The 5,473-nt window shown below is 44.7% G+C and overlaps 2 pseudogenes; one reads left to right on the forward strand and one right to left on the reverse strand.

The window, feature by feature from the left end:
- The window catches only part of LOC117997986, a 9,081-nt pseudogene extending 7,840 nt beyond the window's left edge, over nt 1-1,241 (reverse strand).
- Nucleotides 263-2,543, forward strand: LOC117997913 (annotated as a pseudogene).
- The last annotated feature ends 2,930 nt before the right edge of the window (nt 2,544-5,473 follow it).

Raw genomic sequence — 5,473 nt, forward strand, 5'->3', positions numbered from 1 at the left:
AAGGAGAAACAGTGGAGAGAATCAGGAAAGAGAAAGACATGAACAGATTAATAGACAAATCCTTTCGGGGGAGAAAGAAGGGGAATGCAGATCTGGGTGAGTGGTGGTTAATGGGACATGGGTCTCCATAATGTATTTAAATTTTGCTTGTTTGACAGGTTATGATCCCAGGGTCCTGGGATCGGGTTCCCCATCGGGCTCCTTGCTCATCAGGGAGCTTGCTTCTCCTGCCTCTGCCTGCCTCTGTGCCTACTTGTACTCTCTTGCTCTCTGTCAAATACATAAATAAGGTCTTAAAAAAAACAGCTGGGGGGAATTAAGTTAATATCTATTCCCTGGACCCAATACACACGTGTGTGTGAGTGCGTGTGTATTCTCTAGCATTTTTCTGCCGGGAAGATTTGTCTCTCCATCATTTTTTTGTTTATTCAATTATTTATTCATGTCAGTATAAACTGGTATATACTAACTTACACTAGGTATTATAATTCAGTATGATACTATTTATTTTGTTGCCCAAATTATTCCAGCTTTGGCCATCAGGAGCCCTTTAAGTTTCTCTTTCATGTGGCTTTGATACGTTCCAGTATTTTGGGGGGGAAATTTCCATATTTATACCAGTACAGGATGCTCCAGACTCTCTTCTGTGTCCCAGACCTAGAATCACGTATTTCCTCAACGAGTTTTTTATTACCTATTTGAAGATGTGAGGAAATACAAGTACCTAAAGGATGGAGATGAAAGACCTATGGTGGCACAACTCCCAGAGAACACAAACGCACATACAACCAAAGCAGCAGTGAGCAAAATCTGGTCCATTAGTGCAGTTATATCCTGCTTTATTACTAAACATCAGTCATAATTTACAATCAAATATGTGTTTATGGCACCACCATCAAAGGCTTCCTTTCGTTCCCACCACGGATGGTTAAACTGTCCCCTGTTGTGGTCCTTCGCTCATTTCAAACAAAGCTGTGGTGAAGACGCCTGTATGCTCCGCTGTGGTAATTCCTGATGCCACCCCCTGGGAGATTCCCAGAGGAAAGAAGTGCTGTCGCTCTAAGGCTCTGACGTTTAGACCCAATGTGTGCAGCCAGTGAGCCTGGTTAGGGCAGGACACGAGTGCATTACCCTAAATCCGACCTGGTTGGGGGGGCCTGGGCTGGAGGGAAAATCCGCTACCTGCTCCAGGCCTTCAAATCATTCATCATCCTGTGACTCCATGTCTCCCCTGGAGTCATCCGGGCCTGCAGACTGGGGAGTTTCTGGAGGACAGAATTCTGGCACTGAGTCCCCCTCACCCACTATGCTGTCACCCTGTGACTTCTGCCCACTCACATGCACACTAAGCAATGACACAGTGTTCCCCCACAACACACACACACACACACACACAGCTTCCCTCTTGCGAAGTGGGGCTACAGAGCCTGTGCTCCTAAGATTCCACCCAAACCCTCACAAGTGCCCACAGGAAACCTGGCCCTGAGTCTCCTGCAGCAGCCTTGGCCCTCCATCAGCCTGGGCTGTGGACCACCCCTCATGATGCCATCTGCTTGCAGGCACACAGGAACAAGGCCGAGCACAGCCTCAACCTGAGTCAGCGTCTGCAGCACAAAGCAGTCATTCCACCAAGCCTGTGCTGCCTCCCCGCTCCTGTGTCCTTGCTGAGCCTTGTCCAGTGCTACCCCTTCCTTCCTGCTCAAACCCTTGTGCAGGAGCCCAGTGAGCTCAAGGCCACCCCTAGCTATCCAAATCCTGTGCCTGTGGGAATCTAGATGTCCACCACCCCTAGGTGATCAGGGCCCTATACCTGGTTGTGCTAAAAACAAATACACATACAACACAGGAAGTGTAATACTCTGAGCTCAAGGGAAAAGATTTCCTTCACCTCCTTTTTCTTAGAATATTCGGTTTAACAATCTTGTAATTTCCTTCTCCGTATCTTTGAAATATACGTAAATCCTTTCAAGCTGAAGAAACTTCTTTCAACTTTCAGCTCTAGGAATCTTTTTTTTTTAAAGATTTTATTTATTTGAGAGAGAGCGTGCGAGAGAGCACGAGTAGAGGGGAGGTGCAGAGGGAGAGGAGAAGCAGACTCTGCTGAGCAGGGAGCCTGATGTGGGTCTTGATCCCAGGACGCTGGGATCATGACCCTAGCCAAAGGCGGATGCTTAACAGACTGAGCTACCCATGTGCCCTCTAGGAATGTTCTTTCTGGGCTTGTGGCAACATGGCTAAACGCACCAAGAAGGTCGGAATCATGGGTAAATACAGGACTGGTTATGGTGCCTCCCTCAGGAAAATGGTGAAGATTATAAAATAAGCCAGCATGCCAAGCACACTTGCTCCTTCTGTGGCAAAACCAAGATGAAAAGACGGGCTGTGGGGATCTGGCACTGTGGCTCCTGCATGAAAACTGTCGCTGGTGGCACCTGGACCTACAACACCACTTCTGCCATCACAGTAAGTTCTGCCATCACGGTAAAGTCAGCCATCAGAAGACCGAAGGAGTTGAAAGACCAGTAGGAGCTCCACCATTTGATTAAACAAAAATTAAAAAAAAAAAAAAAGAAAGAAAGAAAACTCTTTGGTGTTTATGTTAAATTGCTTATTATTTTATATTATAAAATGGACAGGGAATTGGCTTAAGTAGAACACAATCATAGAAAGCTTCTGCTAGGCAAATTTAGGAAGACAGAACTGGGAATATCCCATAGGCAGGGAGATCAGAAACCTAGAGCCCTCTGCCTCCCAGCTCCATCCAGAATCCTCTCTTCTCACGCTTTTCCATGTGTGGCCCCACTGGGCTCTCCCCTCGGTGAGCAGATTAGACCAGGTCAGAGGTTTGGTTTGCTGTTCTTCCTGTGTATCTGGTAGATGCTAACATTTTGCTGAAATCCAAAATCAGATATATGAGAGCAAAGATTGTATGGTTTGGTGCCTTGATTTCTGTTTTTCTCATTAAGTTCAGTGCCTTGAAAAGGGTTGGGACAGGCCCCACCAGAATGTGCCACTTTGGCATGTGGATTATTTGGACCTGAAGGCAATTGAGACCCTGTGGGCTCAAGAGAAACTTTTGCTCCTACCTTAACTACATAGAGGAATCTAAATTGGGGGCTCTTTCTAAAACAAGGGTTATTACAGGAGATAAATTTTATCTGAGTGACCCATCTGTTGGCAGGACAAAAATCTACCACTGTGGGGGAGCAAGAATTCGTGTCCCCTTCAAGAGTTCTTCTAGCTGGACTAAGAATCAAATTGGAAGGAAAAAAAAAGGACTCAAATTGACACGAGAGAGCTTAACGTGAGAAAACCAAATGTAATAGCATACCTATGGGGAATACCACGTAGACACGGAAATTTTAAATACAGTCAGGCAGAATGAGATGTATATGTCATTCTGGAGTAAGGAGAAAGGGGTAGGGATCTTGGGTTTCAGAGGGAAGGAATGCACCTCACAGGGTGATAAGAAAAACAGGTGTTTGGAAATTAGAGTTTTGCCCACCTGCGTATCCCCTTTGGTCTCACGGAAGTAAATCCCTTTCTTGTCTCACCACCGCTTGTTTCTCTGCCTTTGGATTTTGTCAGGGGCCAATGGCCAAACCTGGTCTGTTTGGGAACCCCCTGTGCCCCAGCTACAAAATGATTGCCACATTCAGGGCACTGGCTGACTCCATTGGTAGAGCATGCGACTCTTGATCTCAGGGTTGTGAGTTTGAGCCCCACCTTTGGGTGTAGAGATTACTTAAAAATAAAATCTGTAAGAAAAAAATGATTACCACAGTCAAGCTAACGATTATATCCCTCACCTCTCATAGTTAAGATCTTTTTTTTTTTTTTAAGATTTTATTTATTTATTTGACAGAGAGAGACACAGCGAGAGAGGGAACACAAGCAGGGGGAGTGGGAGAGGGAGAAGCAGGCTTCCCGCCGAGCAGGGAGCCCGATGCGGGGCTTGATCCCAGGACCCTGGGATCATGACCTGAGCCGAAGGCAGACGCTTAACCACTGAGCCACCCAGCGCCCCAGTTAAGATCTTTTGTGTGTGTGTGGTGAGAACACTTAAGAGGCTCTTCCCAGCAAATTGCAAGTGTACAATGCAGTATTATTAACTATACATGCTGTACATTTGATGGTTGGTGCTCATGGATCCTGCATAATGAACCTTTTTACCATTTGACCAACACCTGAACATACTCCCCCCACCGCCTTAGCCCCTTGTAACAAACATGCTCATCTTCACTTTTATGATTCTGACTTAAGATCCCACATGATGATGGAGCAGAATGTAAGCTGAGGGCAAAGCACTAGCTTACACCCCGCAACGCCACCTCCCCCTACCCACCCCCCCAGGTGGGATACTTGTGACATTCCTCAGGCCCCCTGACTGCCCTAGAATAAAGGAAAGGGAAAAACAAATGGTTAACTGATAGAGATCACAGTCCTGCAGGACTGGAGTATCCATCAGTTTGCAACTGTCTTAAAGATTTACAAGAAAAAAAGCAATTTCATCAATAACCAAACTTCCAGAAACCTGTAGACTCAATTTCCTGCCCTAACATCACCATCCCCTCCATAGGATAGAAAATCTCATATAATCAGTCACTCCTCACAACCCCAGTGCAGCTCTTTCTTGTCCCTGTGCTTCAATGAAACCACCTTTTTGCACCAAAGACTTCTCAAGAATTCTTTCTTGGTCATCGGCTCCAGACCGACAACTCCAAACCATATCAGTGCGTATATGTGATTTCATACAGTACCTGTTTTTCTCTGTGTGGCTTCTTTCACCTAACAAATGTCTCCTCCAGTTTTATTCTGTTGCTGCAAGTAGGATTTTCTTCTTTTCTGAGGCTGATATATATACCAAGAAGAAATGAGATGGGAGACCTCTACCAGGAAGACAGCTAATACCAGAGAGAATTTTTTTATATCAGAAAGAATTACCTGCCTGGTGTGGCAAACATTTGTTTTCCAAACATTTGTTCTTTCCATTCTCCTGTGAATGTACTTCCCCTTTTTGAAACTGTAAATCCCTACCCCCCTCTCCTTAGGTCAGAATGGCATATAAGCATCAATTGCCTGTCTTTGAGCCTCATATCTTTGGGGTTCCTGTAATAAATGAATTTGTTTTTGTCCCGTGAATCTGTCTTATGTCAGTTTGATCATTAGACCAGCCAAAGAATCTAGATGCAAAGAACAAAAAAGTTTCTTTTCCTACACATTCATCCCAGTCACCAGGACAAATATAGCAAGACCACTTCATATCTTACAGTGAGAAACCACTTAATATTTTCTAGAATGGCTAAAATAAAGAAAAAAGGATAACACCAAATTTCCTTGAAAATGTTGAAGAATTAAAATTCTCATATATTGCTGATGGGAGGGTAAGTTGTACATTCACTTTGGAAAATTGTGTGGCAGTTACTTAGGAAAATAAACATTTACCTACTGGAAGGAGAGCAGAATTTGTCAT

The sequence above is a fragment of the Mirounga leonina genome, unplaced genomic scaffold, assembly GCF_011800145.1.
Source record: "Mirounga leonina isolate KUSES-001 unplaced genomic scaffold, KU_Mleo_1.0 Mir_376, whole genome shotgun sequence".
NCBI classification, from domain to species: domain Eukaryota; kingdom Metazoa; phylum Chordata; class Mammalia; order Carnivora; family Phocidae; genus Mirounga; species Mirounga leonina.